This window comes from Scomber japonicus, chromosome 10 (assembly GCF_027409825.1).
Source record: "Scomber japonicus isolate fScoJap1 chromosome 10, fScoJap1.pri, whole genome shotgun sequence".
In the NCBI taxonomy this organism is placed as follows: domain Eukaryota; kingdom Metazoa; phylum Chordata; class Actinopteri; order Scombriformes; family Scombridae; genus Scomber; species Scomber japonicus.
Window position 1 is genome coordinate 26438322 of NC_070587.1, and position 25939 is coordinate 26464260.

The window sequence follows — 25939 nt, forward strand, 5'->3', positions numbered from 1 at the left end:
CTGTACAAGCTAATAAAGCATTCAACTAAACAACCTGAGTGCACAATGGTTTAATCATTGTCTGACATAATGAAGATTACAGAGTAGAAAATTAATTTTGGAGTTATTCAGTTAAACAAAAATCACTGGTTTGACAGAATATGAAAACCTCATTACGGTACATACAAACATTTTCTTGGCCTTTTCTAAAATTCTGATATGAAATGTTGACTTCCATTGCAGGATGCAGACAATAGTCAGTACCGGAGAACACCAGGCTTCACTCATAGAATCAGCTGATCTCAGTCTTCAGACAGTTGATTGGTCAAATCGTGGGCTCTTGATTGGTTCAAACAAAAACCTGCAGGGACACGGAATAGTTTGGACATTCCTGGTCTAGAGAATGAATCTTAGCTAAGAGACATAATGATTATTGGCTTATTACGACCAGTTAAAAGGTGTAGAAGGGCTATCAAATTGTATTATTTGTAGCATTAATTAATCAGCAAAACTAGTCTTTCCTTGCATTTCAAACCTGTGTACTAATGCACTAATTACATAAAAAATACTTCCTGTTTTGCACATTTTTCAAAATAAGGTGTCACTATATATTTATAGCAAATATAAAGGACCAGTAATGTCTACTTTAATGGCAGACCACATGTGTTAGCTCTTTTTTCCCCTCCATTTTCTCTCATTCCATTATCATAAAAAGTGGTTTAGAGCATTGCTGCAACACTGTGACAGGGCCAACATCCAAAACACAGCTAAGAACCTGAGGGAGTAGCTATGTGGGATGAGGAAGAGAAAGGATATAGAGGACGGCAGCAGGCCAGACGGAGAGATGGTAGGAGATGGTTGGGTGCCGACACCAATTCTGGGTGTCGCTAATGAGACACAGTGGCAGTCTCGGCCTGCTTTCGGAGTGTTTGCCAAACAAAGAAGTGTTAACTCAATTAAAGGCCACGTTTCCCTTAGGAAGAATGGAAAAGTGAAATTATCCCTGCTTGTTAAACCTGCCACTTAATTTCACTCAAATTATTACTTATGATCACAAGGACCCCTAGGCTAATTGTTTCTCTCTCTGCCTCCCCCCTTCGCCCCTCCCTCCTCCTGCCTTCTGCTTAGTTTGCAATGACAGGAAGAAGCTGTTCCATCAGCTCTGGTAAATGGCTTCATCAGAGAGAAGCTGTGAGCTCTCCCCTCCTCTTCAAAAACTGGTGCTGTAGTCATCAGAGGAACATCATGTCACTTTGTAAAATGGGCTCCAACTCTGAAAACTCACATTATGGGTTGAAAGCACAAATCAAGAAGATGAAATGTCAACACAATGCACATTCTCTGTGATAATACCATTACTCCACACTCACACAATAGATTTACCAAAAGCTTAGATGACACAATCTTTACCTGATGTTCTCAAGATGTCACTGTGTACTGTGTCAATCAGAAGGGTACATTTCTAAATAATAAGGGGGCAGATGTACATTTTCATACACTGATCATATAATTATACTACAATAAGTTATCAAATAAATAGATGCCTGTTCTACCTCCACACATTTAGAGGAACCATGTCAGTCATCTTTTTATTTGGAGATGACTGAATTCCATCCTGTTACTTTTAATATATCTTATCAACAATATGTCTGATAGGTGGTAGGTGGCAATACTACGCATGAGAAAACAGACATAACCCTTTATAGGGAAGTCATTGAAATACTTGGAAATTCAAAATTTCAACCCTAGAGAGACTTTATTTTGCTTTGTATCCTATGATATGCTTTGCAAATCAAGGTCAATGAAGTTACCATATATGGTTCCTCACTGGTTTGAGCAGAGGCCCAGTTCTTAGATCTTTTTATAAAATTAAATGTTGAAATAGACAAAGTTTTAGAATTCTACTTTAAAATGTATAATGACTGTAGATTTCCAGAATCCACCTCTGTAGAGACACATAACCCTAACCCTAACCCAGGATAACATCATAAAGGGGGCTCAGGTGAATGGAGCCCAGCTTACATCCAGACATCACACCAAAGAAGAAGCATGGTCATGTGGCGTTTCAAACATGTCTTTAGCACTAGTTAATGAATGTGAGAGTGCAGATAGACTGTATGTCTGTTGCAGGACACTGTGACTAATGGTACATGTTGCAATATTCCATCTCTTCTGGAAACCCCTGCCATGGTTGTTATATCACTGCAGTGTTTCAGTGTGTCCTCCATGTGTTTCTGTTGGACATTGCCCAGACTGAGAGATAATGAAGGACCAGAAAACAACATATGGCACCAATACTTCCTGGTCAACAACTCATTTCATATCTACTAAAGAGGTGGCTTTGTTGCAACTTTAATTTTCTTCCTGTGATGGCGATATACCTAAACTTCCAAAAAAGACCAATGGGTATCAATGTATTGACCGATTACTGGACATGTTTATTATTGGAAATATTGTTTGTGTTTTCTGGAGGTCCAAAGCAAGATATTTTTAAATACATTCATTGGATCTCCATGAAATTCATGGTGGCATGATGCCTGGCAATTTTGGTGACCCCATACCCCCCCTCTCTAGCACCACCAGCAGGCCCAGCAGGGCATCTGCTCTACAAATAACGCTCTTGTTTAGAGGGCATTTGAAATGTGTTTATGACAAATTAATGAGAAAGTGAAGTTTATATGCAGATCTTGTTTTGACTTTGTTTTGTTTTTTTGATAAAGACAACTCTATAAACAGATAAAACAGAGCTGAGACTTGAATTTGATCACTGAGACAAATTTATGATATTGTGCCAGCTCATTTATAAGCCAGTCAAGTTTTCTTTTGGATCTTTGTGTTATCTCAAGAGCTGAATATTTCAGACAAATACAGATCAGTGCAGCGAGAGAAGAAAAAAAACAAACAAAACAACAATTTTGAGATCAAGCTGAGATAAGAAAGTGGCTATTTCTCACAGGCTGAAATTGAATCAATATGAGAAAATGTTTAAAATCTCATGCTGATATTAAATTGAGCTCAGTTATGTCTTGGAGAAAAGGGCTGGACAAAGATCTTTCCTCTGTGTTTGTAGTTTTTCTGGAAGGATAATCTCCACTTTATCACTGAGAGATGACTGATGATAGTTGAGTATTTGATATCATTAGTTTGGTTGTTGGACTTTAAAACGCCACATCTTAACAGACAGAGTCCTCACTGGGATTCTTGATGTTATTGGTGAATTGAGAGACTGGAAGTAAATGATCCCTGTTAGGTGAATCCTCTAAAACAGAGTGAGGAGGTTGTGCTGTTAATATGACAGTATTAGCTTGATAAACTCAGGAAGAGAGCTGAATGGTCAGAAAACCTCTGAGCTTTTATCAGAATGAGAAAAACTGAAGCTCACTGAGAACCAATCAGTGTTTTACATCTTCACAAACTATCTACACTCTGCCAACATATCCTTACACCTTCACACACTTTTTACAGCCTGTCAAATTCATCACCTAATTATCTGTGCTTGTTCATCTGAATGAAATATCTTTCATGTTCCTGGGTTTCTACAGCAACAGTGTAAAGCTTTTTTAGGTCATACTTCCATACATGTGACATGGAATGGTTGGTAGAGATGGGAAATACATCAGTTGATCCAGACAGGGGTTTGATACACTGTATGTTGACAATAAAAGGCTGTGGCTCAGGAGGTAGAGCAGTTGTCAGTGTGTCTTTATGCAAGATACTGAACCCTAAACTGCTCCTGATGGCTGCAACAACAGTCTATGAATGGTTAGTCTCCTCCTGATGAGCAGGTTGGTACTCTGTGTGGTAGCTCCTGTCATCAGTGTATGAATGTGTGTGAATGGGTGAATGTGACATGTAGTGTAAAAGTGCTGAGAGGTCAAAAAGACTAGAAGAACACTATACAAGTACAGTTATTATATTATAAGTTACCATTTAAACCACTATACATTATAGAGCCTGACCAATATATGGGTCAATTGATATTATCAGCAGATATTGGCCTGCCACAGATATATCAATATCAGTGTTTATTCCATCCAATATGTGCCAATATTTGTTTAAAGATATATAAGCAGCATTTTCTATATATTTAATCCTTTTTCCTAATTGAAGTTTAATGCAGTATTTTTTACTCCCTAATATTGGTATCAGCCCCAAAAGTGCAGTATTGTTCAGGCACTAATAGATTAACACTATACTCTTTGAATTTGGGTTACTTTTTCCATATGCGTTTGCCCTTTTAAACAGCTCCATATTATCATCCAGATATATCCACAGTTTTAGACATAGTTTCCTAGTTATAATTACAACTTGGATATTTGCTGTGAAAACTGTTCAGAAGCAGTCGTTATTGTAACACTGATATGACATGAGTTTAGTGTCAGAATGCCTTCAAATGTTCAGTTTGATGTCATTAAAATGAATGGAGCTAGTTATGCAGCAATCAGTCATACTACTGATGTCAAACAGCTCAACATGTTTTTGTCTTTAATTAGTCTTTGAAGAAAAAGAAGAAAACTGCCACTCTGGTTTAGAGTAGACAACTAAAACACTTTGATTAAAGCGAGGGTTAATGTTCCTTGTAATACTGTCTTTTTTATGTTTGTAGGAAGGGAATAATTGTCACACCAACATAGTAATGTCACATCATTCCCTTCCACCTGGCTGTATGTGAATGAGCATTTTATTCTTTATGATCTGCACACGTTTCTGTGTTTCATTTCTGCTTCATCAAGCGGGGTCAGTGGGTTGTCCAAGTAGGGCTGCAGGGAGGTAGCGGACCACGGGCGGGACGGACAACGAGCCATCATTCAGCTCAGCTCTAATTAAAAGGCTCTCTAATTACATGCGGAGGAAGTGGATATCGGTTAGCGTGATGAAACGCAGCTTTGACATTGAAAAGAAAGGCTCATCCTGATGAAACGCCGCTCTGACATTGAAAGAAAAGGCCCGTCCTGAATGTCACCCACTGCTACGCCTTCTCAATAAATCACCATTTCAAGGACTGCAAATGAAAAATCAGGGTTGGTTATATTTTCACCAGCACCCCAAAGTCACACACTCAGAGATCCACCTGCACTAACATCTCCCTTTATTTGCTCCTCTATTCACACATATATAGAGTCCATTTTTTTCCTGTGAAAGCACACACACACACACACACACACACACACACACACACACACACACACACACACACTGACCTAGATCAGTGGAACACATGCCTCCATATGCCTCCAGAACATTCATAGAGCACACATTTCCCAACATGCTCCCTCGGCAGAGTCTTCAATCTTCCTACCCCAAGGAAATCTTAAGCAGAGGATTAGCTTTTCCAATTTGTGAATTGAAACTTGCATCATTGTCTCTATTTAATCAGGCGCTTGTTTCAAACTGAAAACAACAAAAAACTGAAAAGTGCTGGAGGAGAGGAGAGTGGGACATTCTCACTGTGTGCTTTACAGAAAAATGGATTAAAAAGTAATAGCATATCACCAGCTGTAGTAATAGAGAATGAGGGAAGACTCCGCTGAATAGAGGAACAATTAAGTTAAAAAAAAAATCTATTAGGCGTTGCTAATGAATTTAAGGAGTGAGGGATCCGTCCCTCTGAGGTAAAGATGCAGTCTAAGAAGACATAATACAGCAGTGCAAATCTACAACTAGCAGTCTTATTATTTATATCATTTTTATTGTGTTTATTTGTTGAGATCTCCATTATCTGTGCCCTAAAGCACAGCTCCTCTTCCTAGGCTCCACATTTAAAACATACATTAAACATTACAATCAACACAATTAGTAAACATCAAATGCATATTAGAGAATATTATTTATGCAAAACGCTGCACGAACTACAAATCTGCATCTGCATAGCATCCTGCAAATATAATGTCCCTGGATGTTTCATCATTTGCTTTTTAAACAGTGATTCCTGTGTTCATTTAGACTTTAACAATGGTAAAGAATTCTTAGTTTTCAAATCATTGTTTGCCTTGGGACTGAAAACCAGCTTCTGTGTGTTGTTCCTCTGAGTTTTCTGATGTTTTGTCGTCTCTTGTACATTTTTTTTTTTACTTCAGCTTAATCCAGTTTATCCTTTAGTTAACTGCTATAGTGTCCATTTAATGTGTTGGGTATGTTTGAGCTCCCATATGTGATCATGTTTCATGGTGTCTTGGGGTTGGCTGCATAAAATCACTATAACATACACATGTGCACAGGTTGAGCAATGTTCAGTGTACAAGATGAAGTAAAGGATTGAGATTGATTTGAAAATGTGTGAAATGAATACCCAGTTGAAAGATGGCATTAAATAAAAGAATAAAGATTATACAATTGATTTAATTGAAGTTTGGTCTGTTAGTTATTATACAAGTAATTAGGCAAAATCAATTACTTTCTACCTCATGAAAACATGTTGGCTGATGTTACACCTACTCTTATACTAAATACTCTTATTTTTCATTATAATAGTTGATGATTTCAGGTCTCCAATACAAATAATACAAATCCACCCCTGGAACTGACATACAGTGTGTTTCTAGGACATTTGGTTATCTATTACCACTCCAAAATAGATGTGATTTCAGGCACAATCTTAGTCATTTATCAAAAAAGCGTAAGGTAAGGTACACTTTATTGATCTGTGGTGATGTACAGTCTGATGGTTGATGGTATGAAAAGACATGTGGCTGAATGATATTTGAATAATATTCCTTAAAATGTGTGCTACATTTGTTAAAGTAAAACGTGTTTTCTTTAAACTCCTTTTCAGTTACAGAAATAGATTTGTCTATTATCTACAACATGATCTGAGTATGAAACAAATGATCTTCATTACTGACATTTGTACAAAATACGACGAAAAATATTGAAAGTTTTTGCACTTCAGAATGAGGACATCTTAAAATGACACCCTCGCCCCTCAGGCTGGCCCTCACTTCATCAATGTCAGGACTTGGTATTAGAATGAGTAAATGTAGAGCAGTGAGCGTCCTTACAAGGAGAGAAGTGTGTGTGTGTGTGTGTGTGTTTGTGTGAAGGTTCACTTTCAGGTATTAACACTGGTGTTCTCAGTGATGTTTGCATTCATTCCTCTGACTGTGTTTGGTTTTAATATTCACCACTGCCTGCTCTCTTCTATATACAGTATGAGTGTAAATGTTTAGATGCACACGTGTCAGATAGAAAGTAACAATCAACTTTATTGCATTTCCTGTGAGTCATGCAGCATCAGCCATGTAAACACAGATAGTGTATGAGAATATGTTTCTTGTGTTTATTTCTCCTCTGACTGACAGACTGAGACAAAAGCTAGTTGGTTATTTACAATATTGGCCTCCAAACTACATTGGCCCTACTATTCTGTAATATATTGGGTCATTTGTTACCACTTGCACCAAATCCATCTAAGTGTCAAGAAGTAATCCAGTATCTATTTCTCATCTGCTCACATATAAGCATATGCAGTGTTTATCTTTTGGTTATTTAGTAATGAACACTGGTTTTGGTATCAAACATGTTCAACATTTTCACCCAAAGCAAACAACCACTGAATAGACTCATGACTTGCCGTAGATATGCAGGATTATCAGGGAATGACTTCTAATGATCAGTGACTCTGACCTATGCTGTAGTGCCACGATCAGACCTAAAACTTTCAATAGTTCCATTTCTAGTGATTTTTGATGATCTCATGATGAGACTCTGAGATTAGCTAGCTTGTTTTTTTTTGATATTATGAACTGAAACGAACATTGTGGCTTTCTGGACATGCTGACACTGGGGGGACGCGGTGGCTTAAGGCCCATGTATGCTCAACGTTAAATACAGATCTGGATACAGACGGAGCCTTCTGTCCGTGCTCTGCGTTCATTTTGTCCATATTTCTGCACGTTTCCATAAAGCTTACAGATACGGACCAAATGGAGCAGTACCACCAGAAACCATGGGGGGGGGGGGCAGTGTTGCTGTCACTACTCGATACGTAGCTCTAGTGAGACACAAAGAAGAAATAACAAAGGCTGAACTTTTTGAGGAAAGGTTGTGTGAGTTGGTTAGAAACTTTAAACATATGGTTTTTGTCTTTTATGCAAGAGGAACATTATCAATATCTCCTCCACAGTCGCCATGTTTGTTTTTGAGTTTGTTGTTGTCATAAACTTTTGACTCTGTGCTGCCCCCTGGTGGATGTATTGGTTAACATCCATGCCAACGTAAAGGATGCATGGAAGTATGTGAGCAGTGATGGTAACATCGTTTTCGTATGAGCATAAATGGGCCTTTAGTGCTCAATATGGTTTGGCCTCTTTGCCAACAGCACTAACCAGGAACTCCCATGTTAGATGAGTTTGAAACTCTAAATTGCCTGGAGGTGTGTCAAGGTATGTCAGTATATCAAAAATGTCCTCATTGAGAATGTGTGGGATGGAAATGTCAGCGTGGGTGATTGCACGAGCCCTATAATTATGACTGTGAACTACAGGTGCCTATAGGAGTGCCAAACTGTACATGTATGGGATGTGTTTAATGTATACTGTATATTTTAGTGTCATTGCAAAGAAAAAGTTTTGTCGATGAACAAAGTCAGGGGTTAAGCAGGATTTTCCAGTATCAGTTGTTTTGTGATAAAGTTCTATACCTATACATCTTTCACTACAAACTCAATCTCTGCCTCTGTCTTCATGAATGTATTGGTACCAACCTTGATGTCTTAATGCTGGACAGTAATTACATTTCAGAAGTGTCGACATGAATTGATGTGCTAGATGTCTGACGGAACAGAGTCCAGCTTCCTGTCAGTGCCTCTCTAAGTATTGATGTTTCAACTTGTTGTACAGTAATCTGTTCGGGCATGCGACTGATATGATCTTGTTGTTTGCCATTTTCACCACCGTGCTTTAAATCCCATGAGCCCCTTGCCTTTTGTGTCCTTATTCCTGTCAAGTATCCCAATAGAATGCTCATATCCAGCCTTTGCTGTGTGCGTTAATGGCTTGTAGCTATCCTCCAGTTGTCATCTTTATCACTCTCATTGGCAGCCAGCAGTCATCTTCAGGACTCATTTCCTGCCGTCATTTTAGGGGCATGTACACTGATGGGATGTGGAGAGACACGTATTGTCATTACAAAGGAAAGCCAGCCATAGTAATGATTTGGTTTTACACAGTCAATTTCCCCTCCTATTGAGGCACATTATTGTCACACAATTCTACGGGCATAAATGGTGAGGCGCTGTCACCCCCTCCCCACCCCTTCTTTTCTTGCTACTTCTTTTGACTCAACATTTTACCCCAATGTAAAATAGCTTTAATTTAACAGAGCTTCCTATATACATATATATATTTATATATAATATGTGTGTGTCTGTATGTATATCTGTATATATATATATAAAGAAGGAAAAAGAGTTTGCCATCGGAAAGATTTTAGAGAAAATATTTGATTTGTGTGAAGTGAAAGAGTATAAACCCCATCTGGAATCTCAGCCGCAGGCAGAGTTGCCGAAATAAACAAGAGCCTGGAGGCAGTCTGCTTTGCTCCCATCTCACAGTCTGCTCTTTTATTTCTAAATTGTTTTATGTTTGCTTTGCAAAGTTGATAGTGTATAAAGGCTTTGAGTGATATGGCTTCTTGAAGGTCGATATCTATATTATGCTTTTTCTTTTTTTTTTTTTGAAGCCGCACAATGCCAGTATTTGATTTGGATCAGTTTCTACCAATAAAACTCTACAGAGTGAACTGTAGCAAGAAGAAGTGAGTATAACAGGATGAAAATCCTCTTTTCCCCCCAAACAACATTAATTCATCAAAGTCTATTCATCAAGATGTTTCACAGTGATTGTTTTTTACAATGTTCTGTCAATGTGTCAATGTCAAAGTAGAATTATCAAGTTGAAGGATATTGTTGGACATTTTAATGTTTCCATGCCTTTAATGCAGGGGGCAAGGATTGGTTGTAACAGTGTGTCATCAGCATAGATCCAATATACTTTGTGTTTCCAAATGATCTGGACAAAAGTGGTTCAGGAGGTAGAGCAGGTCATCCAACAATCAGAAGATTGGTGGTTGGATTCCCGGCTCCTCCAGTGGGAAAGATACTTAACCCCAAACTGCCCCCAATGGCTGCACCAATGGTGTGTGAATGGTTAGTCTCCCTCCTGACGAGCAGGTTGGTACCCTGTGTGGTAGCTCCTGTCATCAGTGTATGAATGTGTGTGAATGGGTGAATGAGACATGTAGTGTAAAACTGCTTTGAGTGGTCAAAAAGACTAGAAAAGTACAGTCCATTTATGATTTGCCATGTACTGACTGAACAGCAGTGAATATGTGCTGGACACCTTTCTTATTTTCTCTGATGATCACAAAGAGTTCTATAAACTCACAGAGACAAGATTACAAAGCAATCTCAACTCCAGATTCCATTTATTAGCTTGTTCTGGACCTTTCAACTATATCAACCTGCTGTTTGCTCAGGTGCCATGGAGCTATTCTCTATTCTAAGCATCTGAACGACTTCTTATCCACATTGAGCATTTTCAAAAGATAGTGTCATGAACTTGTGGCTAAAATGATAAGGCTTATTTCATAAATGATGTGACAAAAAGGACCAATGTCAGTATATCTTACAAAAGTTAAAAGTTGAGCTTGACAGTAAAATCTTTTGGAAACTGTAAACAAAACTATTTCAATTTACTGGTTTAGTCAATCCAGAGTTAATTGAAGCTGCATTAAGACATTGCCACCATTCCATTGACTCTTTTTCTAGTTTTTTTTATGTTCACTAACTCACTTTGACTGCTTGGTCCTGTTAGTTGAAGGCACTTTCAGTCATAGTTCATCAATTTCAACTGTATTTTGGGCTGAGATGTCCCTCTGTGTGGATTTTCCAGACACTGAGTTAAAATCCCAGCAGGCCCTGACCATCATACCACATTCACACTCCTTTAAATCAGCATCTGGCCCATTTCCACACTGAACTGAACAGTAATTAAACCTCTCACCCCTGCTCTCAAACTCTATACATATGCTGTTTTTTATAGGTCACATGATATCTGCAGCAGTGATCTTGCACAAAAAGGCTCTACTAAGCAAAGTGTCCACATGGAGTACAGTGGTCAAACCCTTAATACACAAAGTAGTCCAATAAGCAGACACTATTCATTTAAGCACCAATTAGTGACATTAGTCGTGTCTCATTATCTGGAGAGACTCCGCAGGGAGACTCTGGTGTAACCCTCGTGTAGCTCGACACCCACCTCTTCTTTTTTTTTTTTCTCAGCTGCATCCCAGAATACATTTCAGCTACTCCAGCCACAGTGACTGACAGGAGCGGTCGGAGACTTTGCATCTCTGTCACCTTCATTTGCCCCTTCAACTGCGACAAACTCATTCCTCTACACTCTGACACGGTTCAGACCAGAGACACACCAAATTTATCATTCATTTAAGTTTATTTAGATATAATAACACTATATGAGAACAGTGGTGCTTTTTTCACACTGGTCTAAAAGCTGTTTTCTGTACTTTCTCAACTGTGGGAGAAATAGTGATACATAGTCTGCTGTTAATGTTGGCAGAGTAAAGGTTACATTCAAATGATATCTGTTTTAAATAGCTGTATGAATAGAATAAAGAGATCTTATTTCACATCCTGACATACTGCCCTCACTACATGCATGTATTTGCATTTTGCAGATGCCGGTCATTCATTTCTGAGGAAGCACAGCATTAACAGCAGAGTAGCCACACACACACACACACACACACGCACGCACACACACACACACACACACACACACACACACACACACACACACACACGCACACACACACACAATGTGTTGCTAAAAGCGAGTATACTAGAGCTCAAACACCTTGTCAACACAAACATATCTGCAGTGCAACAGCATCAACTTCACTTCTTTGTTTTGTGTGTTTAGCCACAGTGCTGCCGGGGCGCAGGTGTGTTTTGGCGGAACTTGGACCTGAACACTTGTAGGTGGGAATAACATAGACTTTTAAACCTAAAAAGATTACTAAACTGAAGTGTGTCAGAAATGTGTAAGATGGATGGATGAAAACTGCATCTAGAGACAGCCATAGTTCATTTACTGCTCCTACTGCTCATATTGCTCAGGACTTTGATAGTGAAGCAATATCCTCTGTATATCAGGGAATGTGAGGGCTTGAGTTTGGATGGAAATCAGGTGTGGGCATAAAAAACAAACACGCAAACAAAACAAAAAACCTACAGTTTTGAAGCCTAGGCTTGGAAATAACAGCCCAGAACACAGGAATGCATGAAAGAGTCCTTTTTGGTTCAAAAATGTAGTGTCAATGGGTTTCAATGTGGACGTTTTTGTCCCTAAGGATCCCAGAGGGAGGTTTTTTTTAAATCTGATGTTGCTAATCATTGACATATCCCAGACTGTGATAATCACCCCCAAAATGATTCACTTCACTGCATTTAGTATATGGAAAATAATTCATTTTTTGTCTTTTGTTTTTTTCATTAAAAAAAGTGTTATATGTAAACTAACTGGCATTGTAAGGGTTAAAATCCTGAAGTATTTGATATTTATTATCAGGACTGATGTTGGTTAAAAAAATATGAATTTATAATGTTTTTATGGCAGTCTTTTGACGTGGACATTGTTATTCCTAAGGAACTCTAAGGAACACAGTGTTTGAAGTGAGGCACAAGGGTTAATGGCAATATCAGCTAATGCTTTGAGATGTAAGCTGTGGTCACTGCTTCTAGTATGTGGTGAATAAACAAAAGGAAACAGAAACCAACAGAAACCTTTTTGTTCTAGTTAAATAAAATGGTTACAAATACCATTATTAAGTAACATTTAATGAAATATTATCAGCTTAAAGTCCGTGTATATGTACTATATGTTTTAAATCCAACATCATCAACCCTAACCCTTAAACTAGTAACACACAAATAAGACCTTTTTTAATGATAGATAAATTAGATCTAGATTATAGATTTGGTAATGATTCATCCAGTTTATAACCCAGCACGTGCTAACTTGCATCTTATGAATTTGTAGCATTTCACTTTGCACACATTTAACTGCACCAAGGTATGATGGAGGATCCTGTGCATGCCAGCAATGCAGTTAAAATCACACATATTCACTCTCTCACCACTGATTTGTTTTGCAATGAAATAGAAGCAATAGTAATGATGTGTATAAAATATCAACATGTATGCAGTACAACCAGACTTTAGTACAGTCATGTAGGACAGTATGGCAGCACACATATCTTTAAGTCATTTGCAGACACAGATGATAAAACATATGGCCGGCCCATAAACTGAGGTGTCAGTAGAAATGGTTCTGCATATATTAAGCTTAAAGGATTTATAAATCATGCATTAGTCATTTAACACTCCAAAAGGGACCATTGTGTACGTTTCAATTCTTTTACATGACACACAATTTATAAAGCTGAAAAAAATATATTGAGCACAAATGAAACATTGATCTATTTTTACTTAACCTTTGTGTACAAGCTGTGATTTGTGTGCGGAGCTGTGGATAGTGCACAGGTGTGAGCATGTGAAGTGTCTGGCCTTAAACTGCATGGCACCGTGCTGAAACATCATGTGGGATGGGAAGTGAAAGCTTTGTGGTGCTGGATGGGAACGGGAGCGTGAGGGCATCCAGACTGAGGCTGGCTGGTGAGAGCAGATTTTAATCAGAGAGGCTGGTAGCAACAGCAGCGAGGCCCCCGAGGGCCCGGGCATCACATCACATTATAACCCAGCCCAAACAGAGGCGCCAAAATGGCTGGGCCTGAAATAACAGATAACCCTGCCAAATCGCATCATCATCCAACCCGCTGCGGTCTTAATCTGCCTCATCCTCCTGCACTAATGAAGCTAATGGAGGGAATAAGTGACATGCTCTTTCTTCTCTCCCTCTCTCACTGTCACTGTCGTCTCTTTAATGGTGTTGCTGCTCATGTCGGATGGAGGGATCAGACTCTGTTTTTTTCCCCCTGCGTGTGCTATTTTAAGGAATTTATTTTAAGAAATGAACATAAAAAGAGGAGTAAAATAAAAATGTAAAATGAATATAAGCCGATATCTAGGGCATGTTTTATCCATAGAAACATGATCATCAAACACTTGAATGCTCTGTAGTTATATTAAGACTCTACTGGAAACTAATTATTTGTGCTAATATTCAACTTGAATTGAATACACATAGCATAATAATGTAACCAACACTGTATCACTGTCATATATTAAAATATTACACAATCTGCATAACATATTACACAGAATAGTATGCATATAAATATGAAGCTCTCCCTCTTTTTCTCACTGTTGCATTGATTTTCTGATACACAAGTTCATTTTGACATCTATAGTACATGGAATAATAAGATACACATAACCTCACTAAACATCTCTGACCTGGAATATGCATATCAGTGTTTCTGAGATGCCTAAACTTAAAGGAATATTTAATCATTTTGACAAATGATGTCTGAGAGATACAGTGCATGTTTGGTTTTGGATTTGGTGACTGCAGCCCTCTGTTGTTCAACAAGTAGTATAATGTGGTAGTTCCAGTAGGCAACTAGCTTCAAAACTACATATACAATTGTTCTGTTTGTGCAGAGATAAGCTAAACATGATTAATTTCAGTAGTTTACGTTTTGCATTTTGAATTTGAATTTACACTCACTGGCCAATTCATTATGTACCTGTGCAACTTCATTTAATACAACAGCTCTGATTTTAAATTCTGTTTTTTTTAAGTTTATACATTTTCAGTTTTTGTTAAAGTTGTCTAAAATGGTGATAATTCTACTGTAAATGTATTACTGAGGTTGTTTTTTTTTGCCCCCGTCATATATGTTAATGGAGTGGACAAAATATTATGAACACCATTGAATATAATGCACCCTAATACACCACCCACTATGACTTCAATAATAAACATGAAGCAGAATTACCTTCTTGACAATGCCAACAACAACAATACAAAATGTATAAACTTCAAAAATATAGAATTTCTAGCAGAGCTGCTGTACTGGTCTGCAGTTGGACATTCAGGCTGAATTGGCTTTTCTTTATCTGGTTGAAATGGTGAAAATCACTGATACACAAGCTCTGACAAACTGGTGCTAATTATTCTTGTGTGTTGCTCATTGTATGGTTGGTGTAGGTCAGCTGAGTGTCATCTGAAGTGCAGTTTAATAGGTTAATTCTTTCTGATCTGGTAGTGCGTTATTTATAATGCTAAAATTCTATAGCGTTGCCATATAATAAATCAGAAAACTGTGTCCATCACTCTAAGTCTGTGAGATAATTGATGTTTACTAAAGCAGCCACAGCATTAGTGCTTTATTTGGAATGATGTAAGAACAAGCTAATAGTTACCATAGCTGGCACAGAAATGCAACCATCTTTATTCAATCCAAAATCAAAGCAAGCCATACTCCTTAAAAAAGGAAAGTGACCTCTAAGCTATGAATAGAGTGAGTGTCAACATAGCCTCTCATATATAAAATGCATTCCAAGACAATAAAGGACACAGAGGGATGTTCTTTCTTGGAATCAAAGGTCAGGTCCAGTCTACACATTGTAACAGACATAGAGGGTCTGTTACAATGTTGGGTTGGTGTCTACAAGGAATGCATGTAGCAGCACACAGATATGCACAGATGACCAGATTTGTCTTTGTGAGGGACCCAGGGGGGGGAGGTTTTGCTGGTATGCCAACTGCATGAATTTTGCTGGCATGAATTTAGTTGACTTTTCCTGGACTAAAGGGGGGAAGTGAATCATTGGCTAAATAGGATTTTAACATTTCTACAGTAGACGTATCACTTATCCTGTAGAGGAATGAAAAATGTAAGAAGAAGAAGGAAAAGGGAGAATATACACTGCCTGGCCACACACTCTAATATTTTGTTGGACCGCCTTTAGCTTTGATTACAGCACACATTCACTGCGGCATTGTTTCAATAAGCGTGTTGCATTAATTTTTCACCAAGATCTTGTATTGATGTTGAGAGAGTCAGACCACTGCGCAAAGCCTTCTCCAGCACATCCAAAAGATTCTCTATGGGGTTAAGGTCTGGACTCTGTGGTGGACAATCCATGTGTGAAAATGAAGTCTCATGCTCCCTGAACCACTCTTTCACAATTTGAGCCCCATGTATCCTGGCATTGTCATCTTGGAATAGTTTTTGGTTTAGTTTTGCATTGATTTGACATTAAACCATTGGCCATCTGTTTACATAGATAGAAAACTTGCTTCCCTACAGTCTATTTAATCTTCCATAAAGCAGTAACATGACATTCTATCATAGGCAGAGCAGACAGTCACACTGAGCCTGATTGCATCCTGATACACAGCACAATAGCCAGACTATGAACAACACTTTCTTACTAAAGGCTCCTTCTTACCTAAAAACATGAACACACATACACATAGCTTATTGAACGAGCCACCAAACAATCATTCACCAGGGAAAAGTGCCCTGCTAATGTCAGTTAGCAGGCTAATTAGCTGCTCAGATGCAGTACATTAAACAGCATGTAAACATACCTGCAAATGTCACTTTGGTCCAGTTAAATGCTGATGTGATTCTTACTCTTCAATGCCACAGCTAACAACATGCTGTGTTCATGACTGACAGCTAGTCGTTTGCAGTTTGTTTACTTTATCTCTGTTCTATGGTGTAACGCCGGCAATCTGGCAGCCTGCCGTACGCTGTCAATCAAACACAGACACCAACACTAGTGCTTCTGATATTTAACCCTTACATACTGTTCATATTCTACACCTTCGCAGTATGTTCCCCTCATAAAAAATGTCTATCTTGAACCACAGATCTGTTTAGAAAGCATCAATAGTCATTCTGACTGATGAATAGGGTTGCAAAATTCCGGGAATTTTCAAACTTGGAAACTTTCCATGGGAATTAACGGGAATTAATGGGAATTTACTAAATAAACCGGGAATTTACTGAACTGTAGCTATGTTCTTATTAGGGAACTTAAATATAGTTGTGTAAAATAATATTTTAGCATAATCCTGACTAAAACAACCAGATATCATGCAGTATAGTTGAATATCTATGCTATCACATGCTCACATAGCACACTGTTTACTGCAGGGCTACTGAGGCCACGCCCCCTACATGCACTGTGCATTCCTCCATCACATGCACAGATGATTTCTACAGTTCTGGACCACACGTTTGAGCAGAGCACACAACAACTTGAAGCTAGACTTTTGAACCTTGAGCTTCACAGACACGTTGTATTTTGTGTGTAAAACCATTAAGAATAATAACATTTAGTTGTTTTTTAATATTAAATTATAACTAATTTTATAATTTAATATAACTTCAACAGCTCAGGGACATCAAGCGACATTGTGCACCTTTTTTTATCGTCAACTTAAAATAATGTTTTGTTTTCTAATGAACGGGTGGACTTTTTTTATCCAATTAATCAATCAAATGATGATCAAATACCTTTCCACTAAATTACCCTCAGTTGCCATAAATTCCCATTTAATTCCTATAATTCACAGAAATTCACATAATTCCCATGGAAAGTTTCCAATTTGGAATATTTCCAAAATTCCCCAGCTTAACTTTCCATGGAAATTTACCGGAAACTTTCCGGAAATTTTCCACCCCTTTGCAACCCTACTGATGAATAAATGTGTGATTTATGGAAGTGTGGGGTTTATTGTATAACCATTAGAGCCATCAGTCTTCACTGCTACATCATAAAAACTACTATCTTATTAAAACTAGTAACTATTCATTTCACTAAAACACATGGCAATAGATACGGATCAAACTTGACACAGAACAGACTCAATGGACACAACTGTGTAGTACCTATACAAAAGTATAACATTTTAAAATATTTTAAATATTTAAATTTTTGTGCATTTTTGACCACTTTAGGAAAAGTCAACAGACCCCAACAGTATGTACTGTAAGGGGTTAACAAGCATACTTTTTGTTCTTCCTTTTTCATGTCTATGCCACTAAAAATAGGACAAAAGTCGACTTTTATACAATATAAAAACAGAAGTTTCATTAACCTCTGAACTGCACGCTGCATGTTATAGCATTTTGAAACTTTTTATCTTTTATTTGAGTAGGTGTTATTATTGTGAAACTCTGACTTTTACACTTTAGCTGTGAAGTTTCACACAACTTCCACACTCTAGTATCATTCCTCCAAATAACCACTGGACACAATTCAGCATTTTATTGTTTGAGTTCAGATAAAAACATTTAGCACCTTTCTTATTTTTATATTTAACACCTTGTTTACATTTTGTTGACTAAAATTCTTGCCATTTCCTCTCCTCTGAGCTTAATTTGGCTGTCACTGCATACAGCACATGCACACATTCATATAAATTATGATGTTTATACTCATCTACATATGATGGATACGCCAGGTCTTACAGTCACGGAAGCTCTGCAGCATTTGTCTGATTTAATATCTCTGCGTGTTTGCCTGCATACACATTACATTAGCACACACCTTACAGTATTTATGTTGTCTGTCTTCATGTGTTTGTGAGAACACTAACCTGCTCTACAGTTACATGTATCTGCTGAGTCTAATTCAATTTCTTTGTTTAGCATCATGTCACTTTCAGACTGCTTAACACATTATCCTTATTTGTGACAGAAATGGCAACAAAATGACCTATGCTGCTCTAATTTAACTGTGTGTGTGTGTGTGTGTGTGTGTGTGTGTGTGTGTGTGTGTGTGTGTGTGTGTGTGTGTGTGTGTGTGTGTTCAGTATTGGTCATTTATTAAATGATTTGTGATGAATGTCTTTTTTGAGAAGCAAAGAAAGACAGAAGTAGTGCGATGGCGTTAATACATTTACAAAAGCTCTTGGGACAGAAGCTGAAGTGGAGGGTTGAATTAATGAAGTGTGTCATTGGAGATCACATTTGAGTTTTCTTCTAATAACAGTCCATGTTGGTTTCTTTATAGCTTGACAGTAATATTTTCCTAACTTTAAAACTTGACCCCAATAATTCTCTAACCATAACCAAGTACTTTTAGTTTTCTAAACTTAAGGAAACCATTAGACAGATAGAGGAGAGTAGGCTGTCTTCTATTACACAGTCAGGCAACTTTTGTTTTCAAGTATGAGGACAAAATCTTTCATTGGAGTCATTTTAGTTTTGCTTCAACTGGTCTTAATATAGATTTAATACATTGTTAGGCCTGTGTTTGAATTAATCTTGAATCATTATAGATATGAGGTCTGATTTCATTTCAGTTGAAGTTGTGCTTTTATTAATCTGGTATGTTTATTAGATATAACCAGGAGCTGTTCACCACACTGATGCTGATGGTGAAATCAGGTCATTTTCATTGAAATGACGCATCACATTTCCAAACTCAGCATATTATTCCTTAAATCAGGATGCAAGCACACATACAGCCAGGTAACTGACTCATTTTTAGCTACTTGTGTCCTTCCTGACACCAGGGAATGTACCAAAATTCTCTGGATAAAATAATTTATGACATATCAGTACAGCTTGTGTGTACAGTGCTGAGAATAGCAATAGCTGATGGCAGTGAGTGACCTAGTCATGACTAAGGCCTCTGAGAGATTCCAAAAGAGTACAAAACATGCTCAATTTTTAATCCCTTCAAGTAGCAGGGAGGAGGGGGCCTGGGCTCGGTCTAGTGGTAAACCTTCTACTCGCACACACTAACACACTAACACACACACACACACACACACACAGTCTTCCTATACCTACTTTCCCTGGCTTGTTCCTAAGTGTGGCCTCATCTCTCAAGGTGTTTATGTTTCAATCAAAAGAGCCAGAGCAGCGTGACGACAGCTTTCTACGTGACCAGCAGAGCTCTGACTGCAGCCCGCCACCCTTCACCGCTTAAGGAATCAGCTATAAAAAATCCCCCCGCCACCCCCTCCCCAACCCAACCCACCCTTCCCTTTTCTTTTTTTTTCTGCTATTACCAGCCTTAGATCCTGGATGCTTGCTACTGGCATCATGTTTCCTTGAGGAACTTCGAAATAAATCCATCATTTTCCCCTATTCTGAAATTTTAGGAAGGGCTAGAATTGACCTCTGTCATTTTGTTCCTTTGTTTATGTTTTGTTTCTTGGGCAACAGTCACATGCAATATGATGTAATTTTTTAGAAGAAAAAACAAAACAAAAAAAAACAAAAAGAACATGGGCATCAGTGCACTTTATTTCAGTACACTTAGATTGATATATTGGGTTCCTATTGGTTTTTATAGGAATCAGATTCAGTTACTGTATGAGTTATACACATTTTTGATTGAATCCTCACATAAGTCATGTTCTTTTCTGTATATTATGCAATTAGCATAGAAGCAAGAATTGCACTTAAATGGTCTAAAGAGCCACAGTAGTTATAAGAATAAAAGTCACTCCTACTTAGCATGAAGTGTAGGAGTAACCTCTGATTTCTCACATGTATACTTAAAATGAAGAGACAATTAGGCCCAAATACTGTATTTAACCCATGTATTCCCAGTTAGTTATTCTATCAAGAAAATCCATATATAGTCAAGGGCTTTATTAAACCATTAAGAGACCTTTGGCCAAAAAGCAGTAAACATTGAGGAAAAAAACAAAACAGGCCCAGCTTTACTTTTCACTGTACAAAAAAACTGAGAGATGTAAACAAACCAGTATCATAAAACAGAACTAGAGTACATTTAGATTAGAGTTGAACAACATGCTGGATTATACCATGAGATATTTGTAATTTAAGCTACTGGAAACAGTGGTGAATATTTGATCATACTGTTAATACCATAGTATACGTTATTGTGGACCATGTTGCTAATTAACAAACCAGTACTTGGCTGTGGATGTGACTTCAAGCACAAAATGGGATTCACACCCCCACCCACACATAAGTAGTTTGACATTCATCGTTGTTGGAACCAGGAAACAGGAGAGGAAGGAGCCAAAATGTTTTTTTTTGTTGTTGTTGTTTTTTTTCTCCCCAATATTAAATTGATTTGTGGTCTGAACTTCAACTTAAGTTACACGCACCAAGTCTTCTATGTGTTTTGGCTGAGTGCAGTGATTTCTACTTTTATAATAGGATTTTATAAGTGAGGTTTGCATCTTTTCCTCTGTATTGAATGACTACATGAGAACATATAGATAACAGTGACAGATTTAGTCTGATGAAGGTGCTGCAGTCCTTGTATTGAAAAAGTGTCAAATTAAATTCCAAACCTGCACTACTGCTTCGTGTAAATCTGGCCCCGAATCGTGTTTTAATGTTGAAAGAACTTAATTGAAAATGGATTCAATTGCATTAAATTGAAAAATGTGCAACTAACTGCTGATAGTGGCTAAGTTAAGGTTCAAGTTAATTCAAGTGAGCTCTTGCTGGGCTGTGTTGAGATAACATAGACCCCAACCCCAGCCAGGAGAAAAGCTATTTCTTGCCATTTTGTTTCCATGGCGATGTTGATGCGCTAGTTGGTTAGTGGGGAGAGTCGGGGTGGGCGGGGAATCTTTTCCAACCGCCAAATCAGGCCTGGGCATTTTAACAATTCATAAAACTGTTGAAATCAATCTGAGTTTAGGAGATTTAATAAATCTCTCTCCCTCTCTCTGTGAGATGAGAGAGAGAGAGAGAAAGAGAGAGAGAGAGAGAGGAGGCAACAATGAGGTGGAAAAATAGACAGCGTCAGGGGTAATGCTCATATTGGCTGACACAAGGGAAAAGCAGCTTTTAAAGCGTTTAGCTTTAATTTCATTCAGGAGTGACATAATTGATTTTAATGAGATGTTTATAGAGTGAAGTGCCGGTGTTGCTAAATCATTTGCGAGTCTGCCTGACGGGTACTTGTGAGGCTTCGCACCAGGGAGAGGCAGAGAGGCACACACAAACCTCTGCTGCCAGAACTCCTCCAGCAAGCCTCGGTTCATCTTCACTCACTCCTGCACACTGCTTGAATACATTTGACTGCTTATTTTAATTAAGAGCATATTTAATTTGTGGAATACTTTCTTAACTTTGACACGGTATTGATTGAAAAGCTTCAACTGGAACGTCTTTTTGTCGATTTCTGCCTTTTTAATAAACCTCCAAAATACAAATAATCATGAACTGAGGCCAGGGCAGGCGAGTATCAGCTATGTGGGCGAGCAATACGAGCTCTTTTACTACACGATAAATCCCACTTCTCATGTTCACAGGATCAGTGGTGTGATTGACTGACAGGGTGTCACATTGTTATTATGAGGTTCCTGCAGGCCTGTGTGGTTTATAGTGGAGAGAATGGATGGCAGTGTGAACATCACAGAGCTGCAGCTGTTGCCCTAAGCGCTGAGAGAAAGACATGCTGCCATGAAGCTGGCAGTCATGCTGAACTCTTTTGCACACAGTAGCGTTGGACTAAAGTGGTGTTGAGAAGTTCAGATAAAATAGAACTATCACAGAATTTGGCCAGTCCAAACGATCAGTGTTTAAACTTTTCTGACAAGTAACTCTTGGAGTTGTGTGAATAATTAGAAGTGAATGCAGAGGCAGTGTGTAGCACTCAAAATATGTTAGGGAGGATGGTTAGGTCAACAAAACTTCGGAAACCTCAGTTTACATCCCATCTCTTACCAACACTTAACTTTAGCTTCTTTTAACCACGACCAACATGTTTCCTAACCTCAACCAAGTAGTTGACAGATCAGGAAAGCTTCAGTCATGTGTTAAAGAAAGAGAGTCACCCTGCCAGCGTGAGTTGGTCTGCAAGGTCTAGTTGTACCACAAACATACAATATAATGAAACAAGCAGGTTGCCATGGAATTCATCGAACACACCCTCTACATTTTCGACAATCCTTAAAGTCCGTGTAAAGTAAGAATAAATGTGTTCTGAGTTTGACATACCACAGAAAAGTGTGTTGTTAACCACCCTGCCAAATTTGAATGATTAAAAAAATCACCAAATATATGAAATTAGGCTTCAAAGTTGTGTAAAAATCAGTCTTTTTCTCTGCTGCCAAACACTGTGGGAGTACCCGCCGAGTTTGCTGAAACCCCGCCCCCTACCAAGTGTCACCTGTCAATCAAAGTCACCACCTCTACCAGAAACATGGACACTACGGAGAGCTTTCTGCTGCTAGCTCGGCGGGTAACTCAGCTGGCAGCTCGGCAGCTAACTCGGCGGCTAGCTCGGTGGCTAGCTCAGCTGGTAGCTTGGAGGCTAACTTGGCAGCTAACTGGCTAACTATAGACTGTAGTAGTAGTATGCGCTAAATGTATTTATACCTCTACAGCAGCAGGGGCGGGTTTATGATTTTCAGACCCGCCCACTAAATCCTGAACACAGAAATGTTGAAACACAGTTTGTGAAGCCTAGCTCCACAATTCAAATCTAAATGGTTGAAATGCTTTTTACACCTTTTTTATTAATACGTTTATGACCTATTTAATGTGTTTAGAAGAAAATGTCTGAATTCACTTTATACAGTCTTTAAGCTTTCCTCATGTAACGCTCTCAGTATAAACTGTACATATGGTTCATATCATTATCAGATGATGAACTTATCTGATCTTGGTGATGTGTTACTTCTAGCCTGATCCTTACACATTTTACTTGCATTTTAAAAAAATACGTGGCAAATATCTGGACTTGTGGCAGTGTAGCAAATGCCAGTTCTATAGTAACCGTGCAGTCATATCCATGCAACGCTGCTCCATGACACCAGTATCTGCAAAACACCACCGTTCTAACCTCCAACACACACTTACCAGCCTGTAGGTGACACCCACACTGCAATAAATTCACACTCCCTTTGCTTCAACACCTTTTTCTAACACAGATTATTAATACCTCACACTGCTGTGGGCACACACTGAAGTCAGTCTGCATGTCTAGAAGGCAAGCTTATTGACTGTGATTGATTTTGAAACATCTCTGGACATCTACCATGCATATGGATCGAGCTACACACACACACACACACACTCACACACTCGTACAATTCAAATAGCCACTGGAGTGTCTTCGCTGCACTATTACAGCCAAACAGGCATTTTAAGCTGTAACCTTGCGATGCTCAATCAGAGCTCAAATAGGGAAAAATGACAGGTTTGGAGAGTGATTTTTCCTGCAGGACAATGCTTTCCCGAGCACCCGAGGGCATGATTTCCATGCAACAACTGTGGAGAGCTGTTTTGATTGCTTTTCAATCAAGCGAGACAAACACTAATTAGATTTTTTTTTTTTTTTTTTTGAGGAACTGCAGAATTATAGGCTTCTTTCATGGAGCGTAGATGACTGGCACTTCTCTGATAGCTTCAGTAACACTCCCCTGTTTTGACCGACTGTTTACTGTCAAAGACTATTTCACAGAGAGAGAGAGACAGTAAGTTCTCACAGCGCACAGTCAGACAGGAAAAAAAGGCATCTTGTGTATATAGGTACTGAGCTTGAGAGCCTTTTGTTTGCTGCTTATTTAATTTGCTGGAATTGTCCCTTGCGGCTGTAATAAATAAGAGTATTATCAACAGCATATTTTAATTGACATGGAGAAAATTGCTCTTACTTCCAGTCCCTGCTCCTGAACTCAACAGTGTCTTTATTTACTGTAGATTCCTCTCTCATGTTCACATCAATCCTCACAACAGCTTTACCCAACTGTGGCTGACAACACTGCTGTCAATTGTGCATCCAACATTGCAGCCATGGGTTAATTATGCATAGCATCCTATCATTACTGTATATACTCCACTGTTGCATCAACCACTCTGCACACAATTGACTGTATACATATTTTCTGAAAGGCCTTTGAGAGTGTTGGCTGCCTTTTCATCTGTGCATAAGAGCTGCAGCTAGTCATATATATACATGTTTATGTGTTCTAATGCACCATGTTATCTTGTGTCATCAGGTTTGCTGAATACTCTTGACTAGGATTCATTTATTATTTACACAACATGCACCCATGTTGTATTTTTGACCACTGATATTTATCGATCAACTCCTTAAATGTATTATGTTACCAATTTTGATCTTTTTCTGTTCCTTCTAATCCCCACTCTGTTGGCTGACAGGTGACACACATCATTAGAATTAACCTAGGTGCTCATCAGTTAGCCTGTGATCTTTCAAGTCCTCTTATTGGATGATTGAGGCAGCTCTTTTCTATATGTTGAATTGCCTGATGAAGATCTGAGGGACGGAAAAGTTGCAACTCTATAATACTATAGCAATGAGTGGGACAGATTTCATTTATTTATACAGCATACCATGGAAGAATATTAAAGTATATTATAGAATGTGCAGTCTTGTCATTGAAGGGATGAAAGGAGCCAAATGGACCGAGATTGAAATTGAAATCCTCTTTATGGTGATTATTATACGTTAACGACACCCTTAAACCAGCCAGCATTTGACCTTAGCTTTACTAATCCCTATATTTATATCAGGTATTGCAAATGCATTAACAAGTCACTCAGATACTGTATATTTCCATCAATACTGCAAAATAATTTAAAATATTCTAATGTTGCTGGTTTTAATTTAATATAAATTTGATGTGGATATTCCTTTATTTTCCACAGTTTTTAGAATGCACATGAACACACCATGCCACCAGACTCCGTAATAAATACACATGCTTATGTTGTGTTATGCTGTGAAAAATGCATCTTTATGTCACCCAAATGAATTCTCTATGTAGTCTGCATATATTCCCTCCTTTCTTTCTTTCCCCCTTTATTTCTCATGATTGTGATTGCTATCCCCCCCCCCCCCACACACACACACACACACACATTCTCAAGCTGTTAATCCTTAAACCTCAGTGATCAATACTCTTCCCATACTTCCCACTCGTGGAATCTATTTAACATAGCTTGAAACTGGCATTAACATATTTGCCAAACCCTGCAGCTGTTG

At 38.3% G+C, this 25939-nt stretch overlaps 1 protein-coding gene across 3 annotated transcripts in view; it reads left to right on the top strand.

The window, feature by feature from the left end:
- Positions 1-25939, top strand: part of grik2 (glutamate receptor, ionotropic, kainate 2) — a 322030-nt gene that overhangs the window by 149451 nt on the left and 146640 nt on the right. The window lies entirely within an intron of this gene.